Source organism: Amblyomma americanum, chromosome 9, assembly GCF_052857255.1.
Source record: "Amblyomma americanum isolate KBUSLIRL-KWMA chromosome 9, ASM5285725v1, whole genome shotgun sequence".
Classification (NCBI taxonomy): Eukaryota; Metazoa; Arthropoda; class Arachnida; order Ixodida; family Ixodidae; genus Amblyomma; species Amblyomma americanum.
Window position 1 is genome coordinate 91,865,765 of NC_135505.1, and position 14,535 is coordinate 91,880,299.

At 47.1% G+C, this 14,535-nt stretch overlaps 1 long non-coding RNA gene across 1 annotated transcript; it reads right to left on the reverse strand.

The window, feature by feature from the left end:
* Positions 1-455: 455 nt before the first annotated feature.
* On the reverse strand, positions 456-13,829 carry LOC144105025 (uncharacterized). The gene is made up of 3 exons (XR_013308693.1): positions 13,385-13,829; positions 5,552-5,683; positions 456-737 (listed from the first exon to the last, which is right to left on the reverse strand). It is a non-coding gene; the product is annotated as an uncharacterized LOC144105025 (long non-coding RNA).
* Between the last annotated feature and the right edge of the window lie 706 nt (positions 13,830-14,535).

Sequence of the window (14,535 nt, forward strand, 5' to 3'; positions counted from 1 at the left end):
TGCTCAAGAAAAAGACGCAGAAGCTTGCAATCTGCTTGCACATGAAGATTGCACATCTTCGAGTATGAATAAAGGACAAAGAGGTCTTCCTAATAGTTTACATTTATTTCTATTCAGCAAAGCATTGGCCGATTTTTCCAGCGAAATGAATTAACTTTTTATACCTTGCTGGGACAAGAAACGCTTAAAAAGCCCTGCTGGAAGGGCCCACTGAATGCTGGAAATATTTCAAACGCGCAACATCACGTCCGGTATTTATATGCTCCTGCATTATATTCCAAACATTCATTGCGCTTGCGATAGGAACACTACAAATATGGTGGCAAAATCATTGCTTTATAATTGCTAATTACACTGTTTGATGTAACCTGCGCATACTTTGTTATTCTTGTATATGACTGCTCAATGATATGAAGGGTTCACAGAGAAAAACAGCGCGAAATACGGGTACAAAAAAGAAACAAACACGACAGGATTGGCGCCGGTCCTGTCGTGTTTGTTTCTCTTTTGTCCACGTAGTTCACGCCGTTTTCTTTGTGAATCATCAACTTACTAGCCCAAACTAGAGTTCTCCTTGGATATGAAGGGATTTCCGAAGATTTTGTTGGTTGTGGTTCTAAGGAATGTTGCTCGTTTTATGGCAGAGCTATGGAGGATTTCCGTATCAGCTGGAGCTTCTTCAATCGCCGGGCTGTTGTGTTCCACTCATGTTTGGCGCAAACACCACGCCGGCATGTCTGTGGAGAACAAAGAAAAGTGCATAGCTTTCAGGAGTTTCATATGTAAGGAAAAAAAACATTATAACGTATCGATTAAAGAGAACAGCCAACTGGTATTTAGAGAGTAAATGGCAGGTAAAATTGTCTAATCTATCAGGAAAAGATATTTTTCCGTATAGATTTCGAAAGATCAGCGAACTGTTATTTAGACAGTGAAAGGTCGTTAAAATTGTCTAATCTACCTGTGCCATACGAAACACAGGTTTTTATTCTAGCATTTGAGGAAATTTTTCCGTGGAAGCGGAGTTTTGTTTTTTAATGCAATGGCCACTTGGGCAAGAAGACGGAAGTTGTTTGAATCGGTCGTTGAACGACAACCACAATCTTCATTTGAGCACGGAGGGAAGTTCAGCGGTCTCCTAAGTATGTATGTGGCCTGCTACTCAGATTATGGGAAGGTGAATATTACAGAGGTGTATGGTGGCTCAAGACAGGGTCATTTAGATTGGTTTGAAGAGGTTTTTTTCCTGCAATCGGCATAGTCAGGCTGATGATGACGATGATGATTGTGTGTTTTACTGAGTTTATTGCCATCGTGGAGTCTGTAGGACAGTTTACGTGATTGGTTACTGCTGTCAACGTACTCAGCAAGCCTCCCAGATCTGGAACAGTCCGAACGCGGATTTTTCAATACATGGTCCTAACGGGAGAAATTCCAGCTAGTGGGATTTGGTTAGGAAATCATTCAGCTGGGGCATTTCAAGCGCGCCTTGTCAGAGTTGTGCAACATGAACCTGTTTTAGAGGACTGCGGGATTCGCTACTCCCGCTAAGAACACGACTGTGTGGATGAAGCACATTTGCATGCGCCATAAAAAAAAACAGGGGCTATCCCAACTGGTCGTCTACGTGACGCTACCCCGAGTAATCAAGCTAAGGGAACGTTCCAGTGAGCAGTTGCGGATAGCAAGCAACATGGTAAACGTTTCTGACCAATATTCAACTTCTACTAGGACAACAGGTAAACGAATGACGAGTTCATCATTCATGCAATTCTGCTCTCGTTTCCGTCAAAAACGACGCTTTGCTAATTTTCGATCAGTGTTCTTCTAACATGCACATGATTCACAGTAACTGAATGATGTAAGAATTCGAATTTGCAAATTCTCATTGTCTTCATGAATGATACTTTGAGGCTTCAGAACTCATCCTTGATTTTTAACACAGAAACAAAAGGTTGCTCTGGTCGTGCTATTTTACCTTCGACAGAGCAAGGAACGCCCTGTAATGCTGCTCATGCCCAGAATGCTTTTACATTTTGGCATTTAACGTGAACCCGTTATCCTCTGCCTTCCTTCAAGTAGCTTTCACTTTTGGGCGCTCGTGTCAAAGCGCCGAGCAGCAATAGAGGCATAGAAACAGAATGCAAGGTACTCCCTTTTGAGACTCTCGGAGTTCCTGATGTAAAAATAGGAGCTTAGGGGAGAGAAAGAAACCCCTTAATGAAAAAGCAAAATTGAGCCAGCGTTTAAAAACCGCTGGCGTGCTACTCTGCGTGGGGGAGGGAAGCTGGGAGATGAAGACGGAAGACGAGTGGAGCGGGAAAGGCAAAATAAAAGAAATAAAAAGGAGAGAAAATAGAATGCGACCTTTAAATGCGCACTAAGCTGCATCGGAGTGCAGTGATGTAACATTTGAAATGAGGAAGCTCATAGTGCGACAAATGGACTAACAAAGTTCACTGCGCGAAGAATGCATGAGGGTAAAATTAAAGGTGAAATAAAATGGGACTTAGGGAATGGCTTTTCAGTATGCAAACAAAACGTTAGATGCACGTCTATGTTGCTTACCGCAGACTAAGGGACGTAAATCACTGTCCATTGCAAGAGGCACCGGGGACAGCTTCTCCATGCAATGTTCATAGTACGTACGCTCGTCAGCATACGCCAGACACTCAAACACGATATGTTCCACAGTTTAGATCGAGCCTCATTTATCACAAAGCAGACTGTTCATTTGACCGAGACGGCACCGGAGCTTAGGAATCAGAAAGAATTCCTTACGATCTCGCGCTTCAAATTTCAACACAGGTATGGTCGATTTCCAGTCATGGTCCCACCTCTAGCGGCGGCCCATTACCACAATATATTCGCTTTCAAGTGGCTGGCACCTGTGTGCACGTATAGTGAGAAAATAAAGGAGAGGAACCCTTCTATTTTCTCGATTTTCGCTCTGGGTACTAGCGGGTCATGATGGCAGCCAAAGATCGCCTAAAAACCGCATTTGTGAACCCTGACTGCCGGTATGAGTTTAACGTCATGCCTTCCGGCTTATGTAATGGTCCAGCTACTTTCGAGAGCATGATGAGCACCATTTTGTGCGGCCTGAAGTAGATGTCATGCCTGTGCTATCTGGACGATGTCGTGGTCTTTTCTCCCGATTTTGAGACTCATCGGTCCCGGCTCATGCACGTCTTTACCTGCATTACGGACGCAGGCCTGCAGCTCAAATGAAAAAAGTGTCACTTTACTGCTCGGGAATTAAAATTTTGGGCCAAGAATTTCTAGACGCCCGTGTGCTGTGCGATGTCTGTACACGTTAAAGAACCCCAGATGATCGAAATTTCGGGAGCCGTTCGCTACGGCATCCCTTATAGCCTGAGTCATTTTGGAACGTTAAACCCCATAAACCAAATCAAACCAACCATTTCAGGCCTCGTTCTGTAGAAGGAGGGTGTCCGTCCCGATACCGCTAAACTTCGTGCTGCGACCGCTTTTCCTAAACCTGCTCTTATAAAGGAACTGCGCAGCCTTCTAGGACTCTGTTCCCATTTTCGACCTTTTATTTGGTTCTTTACTGTCATTGTTGTCACTTTAACTGAGCTCCTCGGCAGCAACGTGGATTTCTCGTTGCCTGCATGCGAAGATGCCTACACCACCTTGCGCAATCGCCTAACGGCACCATTTGTGCACCACTTGGACCCGCAAGCACCAACCGAAGTACACATGCACGTCAGTGGTACAGCACTCGGTGCTGTGATTACTGAGCGCAAATCTGGATTCGCACAAAGTGTAGTCGCTTACGCCAGCCACACTCTGACGAAAGCCGAGTCCAACTACTCCGTCACAGAAAAAGAGTGCTTGACCATCGTTTGGGCCCTAGGCAAGTTTCGACCTTACCTCTATGGCCATCCTTTTGACGTGGCCGCGGACCACCATGACCTTTGTTGTCTTTGTCGAATGAAAGATCCCTCCGGCCGCCTGGCTCGGTGGGGTCTCCGCTTCCAAGAATATACCATACATGTCGTCTGCCATTCGGGCCGCGAGCATCAGGATGCCGATGCCTAGTGCAGCTCCCCGCTACCGGCCGATATTGTCAGCCGTCCGCCCCCGAAGCCAGTACGCCTTCGCTCACCATCAACGAGCCTTCAGTGCAGCGTTAAGATCAGTGGATTGCCTCTCATCTCGACTTTCTATCCGATTCATCTACGGTGCCGGCATCCCGCGCTATTCGTGAGCACCTGCTTTATTCGCGTAACTATGACCGTGATGGACGCAAATGGCTTCTCACCATTCCAAGATGTCTATGCTCCCTAATATGCGCCTCTTCCCGCGTTGACCCGCAATGTGGTCACGCCAGAGTATTCCAGGCATACAATCGCATCCATCTCAGGCACTACTGGCGCGGCATGTGCAGTACAACTTTATAATGTACGACCGCTCGTGCCTGGCCTGCCAACGCCGTACGCACCAGCCTTATCGAATCGCTATCGAGTTGCAGCCACTATCCGTCCACCTCATCCCGCTGCGCGCCCGGCTGGTACAACTTGTGATGTGACGTCATTCTTTCTGCAGCATTTTATACTTCGCCTCGGTGCTCCTCGTGAACTCCTCAATGACAAGGACGAGCTTTCTTGCTGACGTCATTGAAACTGTGCTCTCAGAATGCAATATAATTCTACGAACTTGTACCGCCTACCATCCACAAACAAATTGTATAACCGAACCATATAATCGCATCCTTGGTGACCTGCTGGCCATGTACGCCTCTGCCAACCCCACGAACTGGGATTTCGTTCTCCTCTAAATAACGTACGCCTGTAACACTCCAGTACAGATTGAGTCTGTCTTTTGTGCTTTACGGCCGGCATCCACACGCTCCCATCGACACAGTTGTCCCACTACCGTCCTGCCGCATCTGAATGTATAACTGTCTCTGATGCTGCCCAGCATAGTGAACAGTGCATGCCGTCAGATCGCAAGGTCGCCCAAAGTAGACACTCAGGGGCGCCTCAAAAACCGCTGTGGCAAAAGTGGCTTGCACCGGCCTTCCCACTCGGCTGACTCGTGTGGCTGTGGTTATGCTCCAGTACTTCTGGCCTCTTCAAGAAACTGATATCGTAATATCAAGGCCCCTGCCGCGTCCTGGAGCGCACGTCCCCAGTTAACTACATTATTGAGCCACTCATGCCGTCTGCCGATCTCCGCCGCCGTGGCATTGAGACTGTCCATGTTCAACGCCAAAAGCCGTACTACGACCCTGTTGTGTTGTCGGCACCATGAGTCGCCAGGTTGGCTGCTTTTCTCTCTGGGGCCATTGTGAGGAAGAAAATGTGCATTATCCCGGCCGCACTGCCATCGCTCCGGATTGAGACCCTTGCTCAGGCTGACCGAAGGCCGGACCACCACATCATTACTGCTGCTTCCGTCATCCTCGTCGTCACCAAGCAAACCACTCTTACTGACTAATAAACATAATTCTAATTTTTAAAAATATTTGAGTGGCCGATGTCTGTGCCACGAATGCATGTCAGAAAAATCAACTGATGCTCACCTTTTGAAAGTCACATCGTAGTCCTTCCGCCATGTAGCGTAACTGGCACTTTGTCACTTCGTAACCATAGTCTTCGAGTTCCTCTCTCCAACAGCATCTGACTTTGCACCTCTTGTGACGATTGTGGTGCTTCTGTGGGGATGGATTTATCAGTTATGATGAAGATACAGACTCATAAATTAAAAAAATCAGAGGAAGAATGTATGGCTAGCATAGATCCATACTGCGTAAGGCGTCACAGCTGAAAGAAAACAACGTTAACAAATAGGCGCTCCTAAGGCTACTGTAATGAACTGTCTGCTTTTCAAATTGTGCCACGAAGTCTGCAACTTTCTTCCATCTGAGCAGATAACTTTTTAACCAGAGTGTTGTCCTCACTTTGAAACATTTGCTTCAGTAGCAAGATGCAACCTGAAACGTTATAAAGAGCTTTAAAAAAAGTGGGCTGAGATGTGTGGAGCAAACTATTAATGAGGAAAAAAATTTATGGTGTTTGGGCCCACTGAGAATACAACTATTCAAATTTTATTGGCTAAAAAGGTTTTGATCGTTTCAGCAGCTCTAAAAAGGTGAGGTTTGGGATAAACTAAGCATCAGAAAAGTGGTCTAATTTTTCCCTACATCTACACAAGTTCCAACGCTGCGCTGTATAAGACATGGAATAAGTTTAATTTGCTTCTTTTTGAGTGCTTATTTATATACTAATTTTATTTTGCGGTATTTTGCACAAATATAAATTCCTCGCTGGTTTTTAAAGCAATTTAGGAGACATTGGGCTACGCAAAGAATAATTAATTTGGCTCTCGATGTTGGCGCATGTCATGTTCCTAGAAAATATAACAGGTAAGAGAAATACACCACTGTTAATTATGTCCTGCGACCGATTTCACGCACTGGCGTGTCATAAAAATGGGAGACGTGGCTAATATCTTAGCCCTGTTGATCTCATTTAGGCTTGTGCTGTTTCATTCGAAATTTTTTTTATTTAACAATGAACCAGTTCTTGAAGTTTACACACGCTGCGCAGTGTACGGCTCGGCACGTGCTTTTCGGAACATCAGAAGTCTGGTGATGGCGCCGTATTTTGGGGCAGCATAACGTATTATACTATAAATCCTGTCAGGCTAAGTGAAAACGCAAAATATTCCATCCCAACTTACTCCAGCCCTTCATGTTCAACCTTCTTGCATAAAAATTTTGAATATTGCAAAAATGAAGTTACTGATGTGGAAATATAGAAGATAATGGTCCATACTTCTCATATGTAGCACTTTTTTCTTTTGTAGTGTTCCCATCGGTCGCATCGAGCAGCTGAGACTGCAATAGACAACTAAGGGGGAATGCCTTTGACGATAGCTATAACGTTAATAGCAAAAAATAGAAGCCTGCAGACGGGATATGTGCGATTATAATTATTATTATAGTGAAATTTAGAGCGCATGCAAAAAACATGCGTTAATAAACATTTCCTGTTGGGCAAGTTACCGATTCTGAAAAAAGCGATGGGCATATAAAAAAAAAAGAAATGACAGCACCTGGTCGACCAAAGCACTGATTTGCGAAGAACGATACTACGTTGACACCTGCATTACCGCTCTCTGTAGGTCGGGTTCCAGGCTTTTTGTTTACGCACTGAGGCGATAAAAGCAAAGCAATAGGAACGTGTAACTTCAGCGAATGCCTCTGGTTGTCGTCTGCTTCGATACAATGTGGACAGAATGGTCTGTGAGAGGGGGTTACGAAGCGAACGGAGGATCCTGCCCGCTGATGACAGCTACATTTTTTCAAAGAGAGCAGACCAGTCACTGCCGCGGAACCTGTGTATCACAGTTTTCCACGCATCATTCGCATGAATGATATTTTTTTCTATGAAGACAACCTAGACCGTTTCTCCAATGGTTCTAACGTGTCCAATCCCTGTTTCCTCCGGGCGGCCTGGAGCCAACTGTGCACAAGTCTCATAATCTGCTTCCTGCTCAGAGCCTCAGTGCTAAGGATATCGAAGAGACCAACAAACCACTCTTTTTTTTAAAAATGCCACGCACAGGTATTTTCTTTCCTATGCTATCCAAACGCGAGGTGCGTAGCATGCCTGAGATGGAAAAAGCTAGGGCTTCAATGGGGTGCATGGCGAATCAATATGCAATGCCAGCGAGATGTTGGGCAAAAAAATGGAGGGGATAATTTCCAGCTCAACCGAAAAAAAATTGTTCCTTGTAAAATAAAAATTATAACGCTTGAACAGCACCAGCATAATGAAAATGAAGTTGGCTTGAAATGAATCACGTTTCGTGTTGTTACATTGAACGCCAGCGTATGCAATCGGTACCCGAACATCATGAAGAATAGCGTCTTGTCGTATTTATTACTTTTGGCGAAAAACATGCGACAAGTGCTGGAGTCAAATTATTTTTTCGGTGTTGTACGAAACCTCGAAAAAGCTGCGAAATTGAATAAAAGGCATCGACAGAAACCACCTTCCTGCAAAAACATGCCAGAGTAGGAATGGTGTTCAAATTTTTAAATAGCTATTCATATATATATATATATATATATATATATATATATATATATATATATATATATATATATATATATATATATATATATATATATATATATATATATATATATGGCGGTTTGTTGGGACGTTGGCCGCGCCGGTGACGAAGACCGTGGCACAGGTAGTTTGACCTCGTTGGCGTCGGTGCTGAAAAATAATTGAGGTTCTTGTTTGGCAGGTGACACTGGGAGGGAGTGAAAATAATCAGAATAAACAGCCCTCGAACTGTCTCCTTAAGTATGGACAACCGCAACGGGAGTGGGCGATGGGGAGGGATTGACGAGAAATGCAAGAGGAGGCGGGTCAGGAGTCGGAGGATGGGAGGGGAATCGGTGCTGAATCACCTTCATTCCAATTTCCCCGGCGGAAGCAGGGAGCCATCCTGGCAACTCAAGGAGTGGAGACGAGAAGGGGCCAGTAATATGGCTCAAGCGGCTGACGTCAACGACTTCGCGGCCACGGCGGCGATGGCCCAAAGAAGGTGTCACCCTTTCTATGTTGTAGCTAACAGGTGAAATACGCTCTAAGATGTGGTAAGGGCCGATGTGCTCGGTCGAAAATTTGGACGCTGCCGGAACAGAGAACCAGACCATTGGGCCAGCCAGTGGAGAAGTGAACAGCGGGCGTGTCTTGATCGGACTCATGTTTGCGGAGGCCTTGGCGCACAGCAGTGAAAGAGCGAGCCAACTGTCTGCACTGTTCAGCGTGGCGGGTAATGTCAGAAAGGGAAGTGCATTCCGAGCTTTCGGAGTTGTTGGGAAGGATTGTATCCAGCAGACTGGAAGCCTATCGCCCGAATAAAAGAAATAATGGGGTAAATGCGGTGGTGGCTTGAGCTGTGGTGTTATATGCGTAGCTTACGAACGGAAGAACCCGATGCCGATTAGAGCTGTCGGAGCGAATGTACATAAAGATCAATGTGCCCCAGAGTCCGTTTGAATCGTTTGGTGAGGCAGTAGGTTTGGGAGTGGTAAGCAGTAGTGGTTCGGTCGACTGTGTGGCACACATCGAGAAGCTTGTGAACAACTGCAGACAAGAAGACACTACCACGGTCACTCTGAATTCTAGAGGAGCGCCGTGACGCAGGACGAAGTGGTTAAGAAGGAAAAAAGCGACGCCGCGAGCACTAGCAACAGGTAGGGCAGCGGTCTCAGCATACCGAGTGAGGTAGTCCATGGTGACTGTGATCCGTCGATTCCTGGCGGCCGTGAAGGGAAGTGCCTCACACATGTTGATGCTCACACGATCGAAAGGGCGAGCCGGGCACCGTAATGGTTGCAACGGGGCAGTCGAGGGCCGAGGTGTCGACTTCCGCTGCTGACATCATTGCAGGAACGAGCATAGCGACGAACGAAGTTGTACATGCCCCGCCAATAGTACCTCTGGCGTAGTCGCTCGTAGGTTTTCAGCGAGGGAGAGTGAGCGCTCTGAGAATCGGCATGGTGGTGTTCACAAATATCAGACCGGAGATGTCGGGGAATTACGAGAAGCCACTTTCGGCCGTCCGAACGATAGTTGCGGCGGTACAGAAAATCGTCGCGGAGGGCAAAATGGGAAGCTCGGCGACGAAGGGCCCGAGGGAAGGAGGCCGTAGAGTGTGCACGAAGTATGTCGAGCAAGAATGAAATCCATGAAACTTGGCGTTGTTGAAGGGGCATGTCCATTGCAGTGAGCGCTGCGATTAGGGATTCAGAAAGCGGCGAAGAGGGCGGAGGAAAGGACAGTGGCGAGCGTGACAAGGCGTTTTCGTCGGAGTGCCTGCGGTCCGACGGGTAAACAACTGTAATATCGAATTTCTGAAGACAAAGGGCCCAGCGGACAATGCGCCCTGAAGGATTTTTAAGTACGGCCAAGCAGCACAAGTCGTGGTGATCAGTAACAGTGGTGAACGGGCGGACATATCAGTATCGATGATGTTTTGTGAGAGCCCAAACTACGGCAAGGTACTCCTTTGCTGTCATGGTGTAGTTCGTCTCAGCTTTGGTGAGCGCAAGGCTGGCGTACGCAACGACGTATTTAGCAAATTCCGGCTTGCGTTGGGCATGGACAGCACCGAGGCCGAATCCGTTTGCGTCGGTGTGCACCTCAGTAAGGGCACTGCGGCCGCAGTGTCGAAGGGTAGATGTTGAAGCCTTAAGACGACTGAGCGCAGTAAAAGTTTCATCGAAGGCCGAGTCCCACGTAGGCAAGTTGGCGGGACCCCTCAGGAGTCTCGTGAGGGGCGCGACGATACATACGAAATTGTGGACAAAGCGCCGAAATAGGAGCAGAAACCCACAAATCGGTGCACCTGTTTTTTAGAAGTCGGTTTATGAAAGTCTGCCACAGCACAGAATTTGTCAGGATCCGTCAGGACGCCGTCTCTGGAGACGAGGTGGCCGAGTATTGTGAGCTGCCGGGCGCCAAAGTGACTCCAGAGCCAAAGCGTCGAGTTGTCGAACCAAATTCGCTCGACAAAACTTGGCTTTTACGACTTGTTATGTTAACTGCAGCATTGCTTTGACTGCATGCTTTCGAAAGCGCGTGTATTTTCGCACGATGCTGCCAAATTCTGTCGAGCCACAGCGGCGAGGGGAATCGCGTTTTCAAAATTCCGGAAACTGATATGGCGGTTGCTAACGGCAGGGTACAAATCTCTATTTACAACTAGAAGCCTAACTGTAACAGTTATTAAAGTTAATTAATCGAAATTAGATAACCACGTTACTTGTTGAGAAGATTCACCGGTTTTCTGGCATCCGCCAAACCTGGCAATACTATGCCCCAAAAGCCATATTTTTGGCTCAAAAATCCTATTTTTGCCTGAAAAATCTTATTTTTGCAAACTAACACCCGGTGCACGTAGGTACGTACACACACATGGTGTTTCAGATATTCACAAAGACCGCCAAATATTTTTGAAGCTACGATATTTGATGTAAATAAAACCCCTTGCCGCATTGTAATACCAGCGGTCGCGGACGTCAGAGAGCGGGCGAATCATGGTAACTAATAAAGCGGTCCCCTGAATTCTAATTGTTCACAATTTACGTCTTACCGATAAGTTCCCGCTTGCATCAGAGCCTTGTAGGGGGCAGACGACTCTCGGAACGGAAGTGACAAAGTCCTGAGATGCGTCAGTGACTTCACTTATGCTCGCCTATGGTCTTCATTTAATTTGCGCCAGGACGCCGTTCTTGAAGTCTTGTTCGCATTCTTGTTTCTGGATGTACCACGCCAGTGCTGCGAAAGCGGTTAAGCACCGTTTCGAAACAAGGAAGCGTTGGCACGCACCGACCTTTGAGCACTGCTGCCCACTAACTTGCGGCTATGTCGAGGTTTTCTTCCCAGTTAAAATTATCACGTGGACTTCCTTAGCTGTCAAAAATTAGTTATAAAAGCTGCAGCCATAATAGCCACGTGAAAAAATTTAGCAGCTTATGGTACTGACACCGCAACAATATCATGCCTCAGGTTTTCCACAGTTTTTCACATCCTTTTACTTTTTCCAGCTTCGCGACACCTCTCAACGATTTTGATTACACGAAACATTTGGGTGGGCGACGAGGTTGCTGCTTACAGTCTCAGCGGCATGCCGTTTCTCATCGCTGCAGCTGGAGAGAAAATTGACCCCCAATTACTTCGTCGAACTAAATGCGACGTAGCTGCACCAGCACATGCACTTTGCTTTGTGTGTCTCCTGTAATCACTGTGATGTGCTGCCAGAATTAAATTTGGGATTAACTCTGGGTCGATCAATTTTATTGGTGCGGAGCAAAAGCGGAATCATGTTTTCATTTGGATCTCTTTAAGTACTAACGAGCAGCACATAAAAGAATTTGGTTGTATCCAAGTATTTCGCTATATCCGAGTTGTTCATTATATCTGAGTCTTTTGTCTCTGCCACCTCTTTTCTGCAAGATGAAAGGGGAGTACTCCTTTTCTCTATTCTTTCATGTCAACTGTGACAGGTTCCGCTTGCGTTAATTAACAATAACTCGCCGACAAGATCGCCTTTTCGCTAGCGAGGTAGTTAGTTCAAACGCGAATTCAGGGCGCAAACACTTCGTTTTTTATTTCGGTTCCGGCTCTTGGATCCCTTGCGCACGGATGGAACTTGATGAACACGACGACGTGCAAATCTCAGCGCCAGAGACTTTCAGCTTAGCACGCAGGATGTTCGGTGGCGGCGATAGTCAAGAGGTAGCGCTCCCGTTAGTCTAATGGCACACGGGCCAAGTGGCCAAAAATGCGGACCTGTTCGCGCTGCCCTGGGCTCGAAGGCGACCCGCCACCGCAAAATGTTTTATATTAGTTCATTTCCGCTCCGAGGCTTCATCCCCAGAGAAGATGGCTTTTTCGATAGCGAGGTACTTAGTGCTAGCTCACTAAAAGAGCGAGATGTATGTAAACTCGTACAGCACACAGTGACGTGTGTCAGGGCATGTTGCTATGCCTCGCTCTGCGGCCGCCGGGCACCCTGCGTGTGCGTGTATACAGTTGAAATTATTAAAGTTGAAGACACTTATAATTTGCCAGATATATTGCTAGATACTGGATGCAGCGATCATCCCCTACAAATTCCTCATTACAAAAAACACCTCGCAGCAAAAACAAAACAGAGCATTAACAGCCGCTGATCGATTAGTCCGCTAGTTATCACTTAGGACCAATTTTATAACGTCCATCAAAGCCAGGCTCATGATGGCGCAAGAAAAAATGTTAACTCAAAATTCCTAATAAAAAAAATGGCAGTTGCTTAGCTCCGCTATGCCAGGATATACGTAGCGGGAGGTGCGTTTCTCTGGCTGAGCATGTTGTCACTGTATGTTTTGCAATGAGAGGCATTGGGTATACACATCTTTAATTCATTTTGCTTGACAGAGACGAAAACTACCCGATGATCTGTGAAGTAGCATGCAGCGGTCTCAATTTTGTCTGTGCAGTATTTCGATTTGGTAGAGTCTCGTTGAACGTTAACCAGAATTGACTTGTTTTGTTCGATATTTCGTGGCAACTGCTTCAACATTTTGTACGTATCAACCGGAACATTGATTACAGGTCCCTTTATGCCAAACTGGCCGTTACGCCAGCTCATTAGACGCCGGATTCTAAAGAAGGGAATGCGAGGAGAAATTAAACGTTCGGCCACCTCGTACAAAACTGGCAGAGCAGGCGGTAAGGGTGGATGCCGAAAGAATGCCCTTGCACGCTCCACAAACACTCGCCACCGTCTCATCCGATGATTCTGGAAATGTCAAACGCAAAGTGTCATACATTGCATTACTCACTGATGTCAAGTTTTTTTTTGGTGCCACAGTCTGTCGCACACAATACACATGTGTCCAAACGGATTGTTTAGAAAGTTTGCTTCAAATGTCCGGGTCGCAGATGCACTTTCGGAAACTCGAATGGTGCAGTCAGTCACACGACGGGCCTTCACATCCTCTTCGGTTGGTTACCGTTGACTGACGCCTTCCATAGGCTCCATCTCGGCGGCTATGCGGCGTCTATTACGCTCGGCAGTCTGGCGTCTCCGTTTGGCAAGGCGTTCCTCTCTCTGTTCGGGCGTCTCCGCTGCTCTCTTCGCCTTCTGACGCTCATTCTCTCTTTGTTGGGTAGCCAACTGCCAGACGACAACCTCAAGATTGGAAGAGTTAATGTTGTCTTGTCTATACCGCAGTTTGGCAGCATCTGGACTCTCCTTCTGTGCATCCATATCAAGCGTTGCGATACAGCCGCCGAATACATCTCCGCCTTCTACACGCAATGCTGCACATCCGACGACGCGCGGTTTGGGTGATAGAGCGGCGTGCGGCGAGGCGGTGGTGACGAACGTGGCGCAGCTGCGGGGTCTCTTTGGTTACGATAGTATCGGCGCATGCGCACAACTGCTCATCCGCGTGACGTCACATTCAGCCTCGACGGTGGAGCGGGCGAGCGGCCGTGGCGACGGCGGCGACGAAACACGCAACGCACCCACTGCTCCTCTCCGGTAACCATGGTAACGGCGCATGCCCACAACCGGCCTCTCACATGTATCGCGAAATGCTCGACTGGTAGCCCAGTGTTGCTGCTGCTACAAAACAAACTACTGGGCTCCTTGATTGCGAGTAACGAACATCAGGCGAACGAGCGATTATGGCCATGGTGCGCAGGTACCTAGCTCTGCTTTGTGACCAGATTCATCAAGAAGGGAATTCACAAGGCCGGGGGAAAAGTACTAACACTAATACAAAATAAACAACATGTAGCAGGGGCTCGAAACGCATTTTCGGTTCTACAAAGTACCAACGGTAGCGTGAAGCCGCCGCTTGTCTACGCCTTGCAGCAAGAAGGGTGAAGAGACGGAAAGCGTTTGGCTAGTAAAAGTTACGCTGTTTACGGCGCACGGCGGTCGCTTTTGCGACGATGATAGGTTAACTAAAGCGAGAAGCTTAGG